At 57.5% G+C, this 11,486-nt stretch overlaps 1 long non-coding RNA gene across 2 annotated transcripts; it reads right to left on the minus strand.

Annotated features, from left to right (window-relative positions):
* Positions 1-205: 205 nt before the first annotated feature.
* On the minus strand, positions 206-5,763 carry LOC142051386 (uncharacterized). 2 transcript variants are annotated; one of them, XR_012658454.1, is made up of 3 exons: positions 5,521-5,763; positions 1,393-1,452; positions 206-392 (listed from the first exon to the last, which is right to left on the minus strand). It is a non-coding gene; the product is annotated as an uncharacterized LOC142051386 (long non-coding RNA). The 2 variants fall into 2 exon arrangements; XR_012658453.1 differs by having other exon boundaries at positions 5,517-5,763.
* Positions 5,764-11,486: the final 5,723 nt, after the last annotated feature.

The following is an 11,486-nucleotide window of genomic DNA, read 5'->3' on the forward strand; positions in this document are numbered from 1 at the left end:
GAGTCGGCCATCTTCTGCACCCAGAAGCTGCAGGGGGAAAAGGTCATCATCCTCCTCCTCCTTTCCCTCTTCCCTTCTATCAGCTCCCGGGTAACTCCTAGGGCTGCCCTCACCCGCTCGCCTTTAGCATACCAGAAGCCTGCCTCGGCGGGTCATTTGAAGCTTCCCATCCCACCAGCCCCAGTAGTACAGGCACACAAGGAGATACCCCTGCACCCACCAAAGGGGCTCGCTCACCTCGCCGGCAGCCCTAGGCCTCACCCGACACAGGGAATCGTGTCCGACACACCACCACGCTGCAGCAAGAGCAGAGGAGGCCTTTCCTTACCAGGAAGCAGCAACGAGCACGGCGGCATCACCTCGCAGGCACTGCAGCATCGCAGGGCTGTTACCTGCGGAGAGAGCAATGGGGATCACAGGGACGCCACCGCGCGTGCACGGCTCCCGGGCTCAGTACCCAATTCTGGTCGCTGGGCAGCAGCATTATCTGAATTACTCTTCTCGATTAATACCATCCAGAAACCGTAACTTGGCTGCATCCACAGAGCTTCTATTCCTCTGCACCCTTCCCCCTCGCAGCCCCAGCAGCGCCATTCATTGCCTCTGCACCAAACAGCAAAGTGTCTCGAGGGAGGAGAAGCAGCACAGCAAACCTGGGGAACAAGGTTGGGTTCCCACCCCCGCAGAATAAGCCCCAGGAACTGCTTGTAGGCATGTGGCATCAGGGTTGTGATCGGGTTTTGGTTTGGTTTTCTTTTTTTTTCCCCCGCCTTCTTTACATAATGTAATAATTGGGGTTGCTTTTCCAAACTACTGAGTTCTGTGGGGATTTTTTGTGCTTTTGCCCTACAAAAAATGGTCATTTTCACTTTCGGTTTTGTGCATGAGAATGGTTGGTGGGTGCTTTTAGGTTGTTGTTCCTTCCCCCCACCCCCTTTTTTTTTTTCCTTTCCAGCCGCACAAATCCAGCTGGAGTTGGCTTTCCCAGAAGCCCCAAGTTGTTTTCTTTCCACCAGAATTCTTCCTGTATTTTCACCCCTCATTGCAGGCCCAGAGTCAAGGGGTTTGAGGTATTTTTGTGCCCAGGCAGCAGCTCCCAGGCTGCATAAGCAGCCCCACAGGGGGAAGTCCCCGTTTGAGGGAATCGGCCCCAAATTGGGATGGGAAAGTGAAGAGAAGGAGAAAAAACCCTGAATAACCTGAAAAAGAACACCTACTCCAGCCCACCAAGCACCGGTCACCTTGCCTGACTCACCTCCAGGGCCCACATCACGCTCGGCTCATCGCTTAGCACCCTCAGATCACAAAAAAAAAAAAAAAAAGAGTAAAACCCATAATGGAGCCCTATAGCCATCAGTCACATCTTCCCTCCAGTACTACACACAGACTCACCTTCTTACAGCGCTCCCCTGGGCTCTCCTCCGTTGCCCTGCACGACTCATCCATCTGCACCTGGAAAAACAGTGTTACTGAACAAGTCACCTGGAGGCACAGCAACAGCTTAACCATTCCACAGCTCCTGCGCCCACGTAGGAATACCATCTAGAGCCCAACTACAGCCTGCCGTTAAAGGAAATGCATTAAATCAAACGTTAAGCCCTCGCACATACAAGCCGGAACAGCAAAAACACGGCACGCTCGCGCACCCAGGGCGCAGCCCGACGGAGGTCCACGCGCACCTTGCCAGTTTGATGCGGAGCCACCCAGCATCCCTGCGAGCACAGCTGCAGGCGCAACAGCAGTTTCACCTACACCCATCTCGGCGCGCAGCGCTTCTGAAGCTTTAAGCTGAAAGCCCTACCTTGACGCTTGGCCACACTAGAAGCGAGCCGTAGCTAGGACTCCACAGAAACACAGCAACACAAATTGCACACCCACAGCGGCGACAGCCTTGCAACTACTTAGACCAGGAACAACAGAGGAAAGTAAAACGGCTTCATCACCCGCACAGGAAAAGCGGCAGACGGAGGCAAAGGGTCAGCATTCATAGCCCTTACAGAACACAGGCGTTCTCTCTCCTTCCATTCCTAAACCCATCCCTTAGGTCTAAATATCGCAGCCCTGCTGTGGCAATAGCGAGAGCGGGGAACGAGAGCCCTGCCGCCGGCCGTTTGTGCGGCAGGACACAAAAACAGAGGGACATGTTTTGCCACACACAACCCTGAATCTCCTGAAAAGTTATGTTTACCAAAAATAGGCATTTGGAACATATTGCCAAAAACAAAACATTCGGCAATAAAACTTTTATGTGTTTGACACCCGCACATTTTTTGGGAACTTGCTATTTGCTTCCTGGTTTTGCTGGTCTTCCCTCAGAAGTTCTACCTGCAGCCAAGTTATTCCCACCCGCCCGACCGGTTCAAGCATTCACCTTCCTGGTATTACCAGCACATTGAGACACAGGCGAGGAACTTAACTGCTCTTCTAAAACTATCCAAATGACAATTACAGCCCTGAAAGAGGAGTGGAAGAGAAGAACAGGAGAGATCAGGCAGCAAAAATGCTCTGCAGGCTGCTGCCAGCCAACACTGCACTCTTTTGTTAAAGCCACCCCGCCCCCCCAAATGCAAACAAAAAAACCCCCCATGACTTCATGAAGTGCGTGGGTTTTTTTTCTTTTCAGTAGTCCTTTTGGAGCTCATCCCTGTCTCAGCATCTTGTCTTGTCAGAGCATGAAGTGCAGATGATCTGTATCCCGATGACATTTGCATGGGATGAATACATTTTCAGAAATAGACCCGATCCGTGAGACTCCTGTCACCTTTGTGGTTTTAATAATCGTAACTCAATTTTATCGACTGACACACTTGTGAGAAAACTAATTAACTTGAAACGTAGCCTCTCCTCGGGGAAAAAATGTGTTAGACACCAAATGAAACCGATTCAGAGCTCCAAACCACGATGGAGCCGATAGAGCTGTTGTGACTTAGTTTGTATGTTTAATTAATTGGTTAATAACTCTTCTAAGCAGCGCAGAATGAAGAGCTGGACCCAAAGAGGGTGCGCTGCACTGGATCCAAAAAGCACCCTTCCTCCAGAGACCCGCCTCAGGTGGCGAGTTCGCTCTGGTGCATGCCGGCCTCCCGAACTTCGGGGTCCGATGTGACCGGACCCCCACCTCCGGGGAGGGTCCTCGTACCCTGCCCAACCCTTGCTTTCCCCTGCAGCCCCCGATGCCCCCACGCCACCCCCACAAGCAGCCAAACCGGCTTCTGCTTTTGGCCCCCAAACCAGCTCACTTTGGGACCGGTTCTGAGCCAAAAAGCCCAGCTGCTGAGCCTGTTCTCAAGTCCCAAAAGCGCAGCACTTGACCTCTGCTCCTCAGCCCAAAACCACACCACTTAGTCCCCTCGCTCAGGCCCTCAAAACGCACGACTCGATCTGTTTCAGGGCCCCGGCGTCAGCCACAGGAGCCTGCTCTCAAGGCCCAGGAACAGAAGAGCTGTGCTCTCCACGCTCAGGGACCAAACCAGCTGAACCTGGCTGCGTCCCGGCCCCCTCCGCAGTCCCCACGGGCAACGCTCAGGGCCGCGGAGAGCGCAGCCACCCCGCAGCCCTGCACCCCCACGGCCCACGCGGGCACTGTCGGGGAGGCCTTGGGAACTGAACTGCGCGGGCCCGGCCCCGCACCCCGGCGGGGCAGCCCAGCACCGGCCCGGCAGCGCTTTCTTCCTGCTCTCGCAGGCCTCGTTTCCCCGGCAGCGCCGGGCCCGCACCCCAACCCCACAGGGGGCCGGGCCCGGCCCGCCTCCAGCAAACCGCGGCGGCAGCAGCCGGGGTCCCTGCCTGCCTCGCGGGCAAGGGGGGACCCGCCCGGCACCGCAGGAGCCCCCGCCGGGGTCGCCGCCGCCGCCGCCCGACCCCGACGAGGAGCAGTCGAGAGCCGGGTGGGGCTGCCCCTACTCCCCGGGGACGGGCACGGGCTCGGCCCCAAAACCCAACCACCGACCCACGACAGCGCTCGGCCCGGGGCCGCTGCTGCCCGCACCCCGCCGCCCCCCCGGGGGCTCCGCGGACCGGGAGACCCCACAGCCCAAACCCGCCGACCCACAGCGCGCCCGGCCATGCGGCTCCTCACCTGCTCTGGCGCGGCTCCGGCTGCCCCACGGCCCGGCACGGAGCCGAACCCGGCCACCGGACCATCCGCCAACCCCCCCAACCCCCGGACGCTCCGGGACGGTTCTCGTCCCTTTTCGCTCTGACGCCTCGAGCCGAGCCGGCCCCGCTCCTCCGAGCTACCGGCGGTGCCCGCTCTGCTGCTCGGGGCCGGGCCCTGTTCTCGCCCGGACGCGAGAAGCCGCTCCGGGGTCTTCTCGGTGCGTCCAGCCCCGTGCCGTGCCGGAGCGGGGAGAGCCGGGTACGAGCGCGGAGCCCTGGGGCAGGGGTTGTCCCAGTGCCGCCGACGGTGTGTGGGGGGGTGTCGTCGTCCCCCGCCCCACGCGGGGGGCGCACACACGGTACACCCGCGGGCAGGGGCATCCCCGGGGAGCCGTGCGGCCGGGCTGCGCCGTAGGAGGGGAAGGTGATGTTGGTTTCCCATTTTCCCCGCAAACTGATCCTCCCCCCCGGCCCCCCTTTCCCGCGCGTTACAGCCCGCGAAAAAGCTTTTAACAACCCGATCGACAACACTCCCTTTATCCCTCTTCCAGCAGCAGCAGCAGCAGCAGCGAGAGATTAAGGCAACTGCAGCAGAGGGGAGGAAGGCAAGGAGAGCCTTTTCAAGCAAGGGCAGGACAAAATGCACGGCGTGGACGGGCACAGGAGAGGCTGCATTATCTGGAAAGCACAACGCCTGCCCAAGGGCAGAAAATAAGGAACGAATTGTTTCCAAGGAGCTGCAGCAGACGAATCACCTTTTTCTTTATTGCACTCCTGCCCTTTGTTATCCAAAGCGATAGGCTTCACCACCGGGCAGAAAATAGCTGCCTAGATTGACACGGACAACCAGAAACAATCAAGCCACCCAGCAAGAAGTTCGCAGCAGAGGTATAACCCATCAGCAGCTAAAACATTTGTTACGCAGGCACAACTAGGCACTAAACAAAGGCTTTCCAACTCTGGAGGTCTAGAACAGGTAGACATTAGCACAGAAGCACAAGGGGCTCCGTCACACTGCACAAATCTCCCCGTGCCTACACACGCACACGTTCAGAAGTTAGTTATCAGAAAACGCCCGACTCAGCCATTTGCCACAGTCACGAGACTCACGAGGTGGGCTCAGAGTTTTAAGGCAAGAAATACCTCCCCCACCCCCCACCAGAGATCTTTCAGGCTCCAGACCTGCCATCTCCCCGCACCAAACGTAACCGGCCAAAGGATTTCAGGTGACCCAAAACACAGTACACAAAAAATAACCGGGGAGAGCCCTACATTGTGGAAAAGCGAACGATGCCCGACCGGGGCTCCTCTGCGGGGCACGGCCCCCGCCCCGCCCCCGGCCCGACCCGCACGGAGATACCCCCCGGCCCGCGCCAGGCCTCACCTCACACGGAGACCCACCCGTTGCCCGAACTCACCCACCAGCGCTCTCCGGCCCCCGGACACGGCCGCGCTGCTCTCTCAGGCGGCTGCCGCAGGCGAGGCTCGGGCACCGCCAGGCCTCCAGGCGTCCCGAGGGGCTGCCGGCCACCGCAGGGGATGGCTGCCGGCGGCCGGACCGCCGCGGCGCTCCCCGCCCAGCTCCGAGCAGGCTCCGCCGGCCGCGGGCTTCCCACGCCGGGCCGCAGAGGGGCCCCGGCACCGCACAGGGACGCCTCGCGACCCGGCCGCCACACGCACCGGCCCTTCGGCCTCCACACGCACCGCTCCCGCCCCCGCTCCAACGCGCCGCGCACGCGCCACCGGAAGCCCGAGCCCCGCGGGGCGGCCCTTAAAGGGCGGCCGGAAGGAACGGCCCCCACCGGCCCCGCCCCCGCGCCGGACCGCCCCCGCGCCCAGCCGGTGAGCGCCAGCGCCCCCTGCTGGCCGGGCCGCGCTCAGCTCGCGAGGGCGCCGAGGGCCGGGCGGGGCGGGGCGGGACGCCCCGGCTCGGGGCCAGCGCCTTCTCGGGGCGAGCGGGAAACCCCTGCGGGCCCCGGTCACGGCCGGGCACAGCCGTGCGCCCTCCGAGAGCTGCTGAACGGGGCTGCCGCTCGTGACACATACCGAGCCGTCTGCGACGGGAGCGGGCAGAGGAGGAAGGGGCCGGCGGCCGCGGGGCCTGGCCGCAGGCGGGGGGGGGGGGGGGGCTGGGGCCCGGGGGGCCGCCCCCCTACTCACAGTTCCCTCACAGTTCCCTCACAGTTCCCTCCCAGTTCCTTCCCAGTACATAACAGTTACCTCCCAGTACATCCCAGTACATCCCAGTAGATCCTGGTACATCCCAAATCCCTGCTAGTTCCACCCGGTACAACCCAGTACAAGCCTGTACATCCTAGTTCCTCCACAGTACATCCCAGGGCATCCCCGCACATTGTAGTGCCTCCCAGTACATCCCAGTTCCCTCCCAGTACTGGGAGGGACCTGGGATGTACTGGGAGGGAACTGGGATGTACTGGGAGGGACCTGGGATGTACTGGGATGTAATGGGACGGAACTGGGATGTATTGGGAGGCACTGGGAAAGAAGTGGTAGCGAACCGGGAGGGAATTGGGATGTACGGGGATGAACTGGTAGGAAACTGGGATGTACTGGCATGGAACGGGGATGTATTGGGATGTACAGGAACGGAACTGGAATGTACTGCGATGTACTGGGATGTACTGGGAGCAAATTGGAATTTACTGGGATGTACTGGGAGGAAACTGGGATATACTGGGTGGAAACTGGAATATACTGGGAGGCACTGGGAGGGAAGTGGGTGTCAACTGGGACATTCCAGTTTCCTCCCAGTACATCCCAGTTCCCTACCAGTGCAGCCCAGTACATCCCATTTCCCTCCCAGTCCGTCCCAGTTCCCTCCCAGTCCGTCCCAGTTCCCTCCCAGTACATCCCAGTTCCCTCACAGTTCACACACAGTTCACTCCCAGTTCCATTCCAGTACATCCCAGTACATGCCAGTTGCCTCCCAGTTTCCTCTAAGTACATCCCAGTACTTCAAAGTTCCATCCCAGTACATCCCAGTTCCCTCCCACTCCGTCCCAGTACATCCCAGTTCCCTCCCAGTACATCCTACTACATACCAGTTCCCTCCCAGTTCACTCCCAGTACACAACAGTTACCTCCCAGTACGTCCCAGTTCCCTCCCAGTACGTCCCAGTACATCCCAGTTACGTCCCAGTTCCCTACCAGTGCGTCCTAGTTCCCTCCCAGTACGTCCCAGTTCCCTCTTAGTCCATTCCAGTTCCCTCCAGTATATCCCAGTACATCCCAGTTCCCTCCAGTACATCTCAGTTCCCTCAGAGTTCACACACAGTTCACTCCCAGTTCCATTGCAGTACATCCCAGTACATGCCAGTTCCCTCCCAGTACATCACACTACATCCCAGTTCCCTCCCAGTTGCTGCTAAGTACATCCCAGGACTTCACAGTTCCCTCCCAGCACATCCCAGTACGTCCCAGTTCCCCTCAGTACATAACACTTCCCTCCCAGTACATACCAGTACATCCCAGTGTCCTCACAGTACGTCCCAGTTCCCTCCCAGTACATAACAGTTCCCTCCCAGTCCGTCCCAATCCCCTCCCAGTACGTCCCAGTTCCCTGCCAGTATGTCCCAGTACATCCCAGTTCCCTCCCAGCACATCCCAGTTCCCTCCCAGTAAATCCCAGTTCCATCCCAGTTCCCTCCCAGTACATCCCAGTTCCCTCCCAGTACATCCCAGTTCCATCCCAGTACATCCCAGTTCCCACCCAGTACATCCTACTACATACCAGTTCCCTCCCAGTTCACTCCCAGTACATCCCAGTACTTCACAGTTCCCTCCCAGTACATCCCAGTACGTCCCAGTTCCCCTCAGTACATAACACTTCCCTCCCAGTACATACCAGTACATCCCAGTGTCCTCACGGTACGTCCCAGTTCCCTCCCAGTACATCCCAGTTCCCTACCAGTACATCCCAGTTCCCTACCAGTTCCTTCCCAGTACATAACAGTTACCTCCCAGTACATCCCAGTACATCCCAGTAGATCCTGGTACATCCCAAATCCCTGCCAGTTCCACCCGGTACAACCCAGTACAAGCCTGTACATCCTAGTGCCTCCACAGTACATCCCAGGGCATCCCCGCACATTGTAGTGCCTCCCAGTACATCCCAGTTCCCTCCCAGTTCACTCCCAGTACACAACAGTTACCTCCCAGTACATCCCAGTACATCCTAGTAGATCCTGGTACATCCCAAATCCCTGCCAGTTCCACCCGGTACAACCCAGTACAAGCCTGTACATCCTAGTTCCTCCACGGTACATCCCAGGACATCCCCGCACATTGTAGTGCCTCCCAGTACATCCCAGTTCCCTCCCAGTACTGGGAGGGACCTGGGATGTACTGGGAGGGAACTGGGACGTACTGGGAGGGAACTGGGACGTACTGGGAGGGAACTGGATGTACTGGGAGGGAACTGAGATGTACTGGGATGTAATGGGACGGAACTGGGATGTATTGGGAGGCACTGGGAAAGAACTGGTAGTGAACCGGGAGGGAATTGGGATGTACGGGGATGAACTGGTAGGAAACTGGGATGTACTGGCATGGAACGGGGATGTATTGGGATGTACAGGAACAGAACTGGAATGTACAGCGATGTATTGGCATGTACTGGCAGCGAGCTGGGATTTACTGGGATGTACTGGGAGGAAACTGGGATATACTGGGAGGAACTGGGAGGGAAGTGGGTGTCAACTGGGACATTCCAGTTTCCTCCCAGTACATCCCAGTTCCCTACCAGTGCAGCCCAGTACATCCCAGATCCCTCCCAGTACATCCCAGATCCCTCCCAGTCTGTCCCAGTACATCCCAGTACATCCCAGTTCCCTCACAGTACATCCCAGTTCCCTCACAGTTCACACACAGTTCACTCCCAGTTCCATTCCAGTACATCCCAGTACATGCCACTTTCCTCCAAGTAAATCCCAGTTCCCTCCCACTACATCCAAGTTCCCTCCCACTTCCCTCTAAGTACATCCCAGTACTTCACAGTTCACTCCCAGTATGTCCCACTACATCCCAGTTCCCTCCCAGTACATCCCAGTTCCCTCTAAGTACATCCCAGTACTTCACAGTTCACTCCCAGTACATCCCAGTTCCCCCTCGGTACATAACAGTTCCCTCCCAGTATACCCCAGTACATCCCAGTTCCCTCCCAGTATGTCCCACTACATCCCAGTTCCCTTCCAGTACATACCAGTTCCCTCCCACTACATCCCAATTCCCAACACTTTCCACCCAGTACATCCCAGTTCCCTCCCAGTACATACCAGTTCCCTCCCAGTACATCCCAGTACATCCTGGTACATCCCAGTTCCCACCCAGTACATTCTACTACATACCAGTTCCCTCCCAGTTCACTCCCAGTACATCCCCGTACTTCACAGTTCCATCCCAGTACATCCCAGTACGTCCCAGTTCACCCTCAGTACATAACACTTCCCTCCCAGTACATAACAGTACATCCCAGTGTCCTCACACTACGTCCCAGTTCCCGTCCAGTACATCCCAGTTCCCTACCAGTACATACCAGTTCCCTACCAGTTCCTTCCCAGTACACAACAGTTACCTCCCAGTACATCCCAGTACATCCCAGTAGATCCTGGTACATCCCAAATCCCTGCCAGTTCCACCCGGTACAACCCAGTACAAGCCTGTACATCCTAGTTCCTCCACAGTACATCCCAGGGCATCCCCGCACATTGTAGTGCCTCCCAGTACATCCCAGCTCCCTCCCAGTACTGGGAGGGAACTGGGACGTACTGGGAGGGAACTGGGATGTACTGGGATGTAATGGGACGGAACTGGGATGTATTGGGAGGCACTGGGAAAGAAGTGGTAGTGAACCGGGAGGGAATTGGGATGTACGGGGATGAACTGGTAGGAAACTGGGATGTACTGGCATGGAACGGGGATGTATTGGGATGTACAGGAACGGAACTGGAATGTACTGCGATGTACTGGGATGTACTGGGAGCGAACTGGGATTTACTGGGATGTACTGGGAGGAAACTGGGATATACTGGGAGGAAACTGGGATATACTGGGAGGCATTGGGAGGGAAGTGGGTGTCAACTGGGACATTCCAGTTTCCTCCCAGTACATCCCAGTTCCCTACCAGTGCAGCCCAGTACATCCCAGTTCCCTCCCAGTCCGTCCCAATCCCCTCCCAGTACATCCCAGTTCCCTGCCAGTATGTCCCAGTACATCCCAGTTCCCTCCCAGTACATACCAGTTCGCTCCCAGTACATCCCAGTTCCCTCCCAGTTCCCTCCCACTACATCCCAGTACATCCCAGTTCCCTCCCAGTACATACCAGTTCCCTCCCAGTACATCCCAGTTCCCTCCCGGTACATCCCAGTTCCCACCCAGTACATCCTACTACATACCAGTTCCCTCCCAGTTCACTCCCAGTACATCCCAGTACTTCACAGTTCCCTCCCAGTACATCCCAGTACGTCCTAGTTCCCCTCAGTACATAACACTTCCCTCCCAGTACATACCAGTACATCCCAGTGTCCTCACGGTACGTCCCAGTTCCCTCCCAGTACATCCCAGTTCCCTCCCAGTTCACTCCCAGTACATAACAGTTACCTCCCAGTACATCCTAGTAGATCCTAGGACATTTCAAATCCCTGCCAGTTCCACCCGGTACAACCCAGTACAAGCCTGTCCATCCTAGTTCCTCCACGGTACATCCCAGGGCATCCCCGCACATTGTAGTGCCTCCCAGTACATCCCAGTTCCCTCCCAGTACATACCAGTTCCCTCCCGGTACATCCCAGTTCCCACCCAGTACATCCTACTACATACCAGTTCCCTCCCAGTTCACTCCCAGTACATCCCAGTACTTCACAGTTCCCTCCCAGTACATCCCAGTACGTCCCAGTTCCCCTCAGTACATAACACTTCCCTCCCAGTACATAACAGTACATCCCAGTGTCCTCACAGTACGTCCCAGTTCCCTCACAGTACATCCCAGTTTCCTCCCAGTACATCCCAGTTCCCTCCCTGTTCACTCCCAGTACATAACAGTTACCTCCCAGTACATCCCAGTAGATCCTGGTACATCCCAAATCCCTGCCAGTTCCACCCGGTACAACCCAGTACAAGCCTGTACATCCTAGTTCCTCCACAGTACATCCCAGGGCATCCCCGCACATTGTAGTGCCTCCCAGTACATCCCAGTTCCCTCCCAGTACTGGGAGGGAACTGGGATGTACTGGGATGTACTGGGATGTACTGGGAGGGAACTGGGATGTACTGGGATGTAATGGGACGGAACTGGGATGTAATGGGACGGAACTGGGAAAGAAGTGGTAGTGAACCGGGAGGGAATTGGGATGTACGGGGATGAACTGGTA

The sequence above is a fragment of the Phalacrocorax aristotelis genome, unplaced genomic scaffold, assembly GCF_949628215.1.
Source record: "Phalacrocorax aristotelis unplaced genomic scaffold, bGulAri2.1 scaffold_54, whole genome shotgun sequence".
Classification (NCBI taxonomy): Eukaryota; Metazoa; Chordata; class Aves; order Suliformes; family Phalacrocoracidae; genus Phalacrocorax; species Phalacrocorax aristotelis.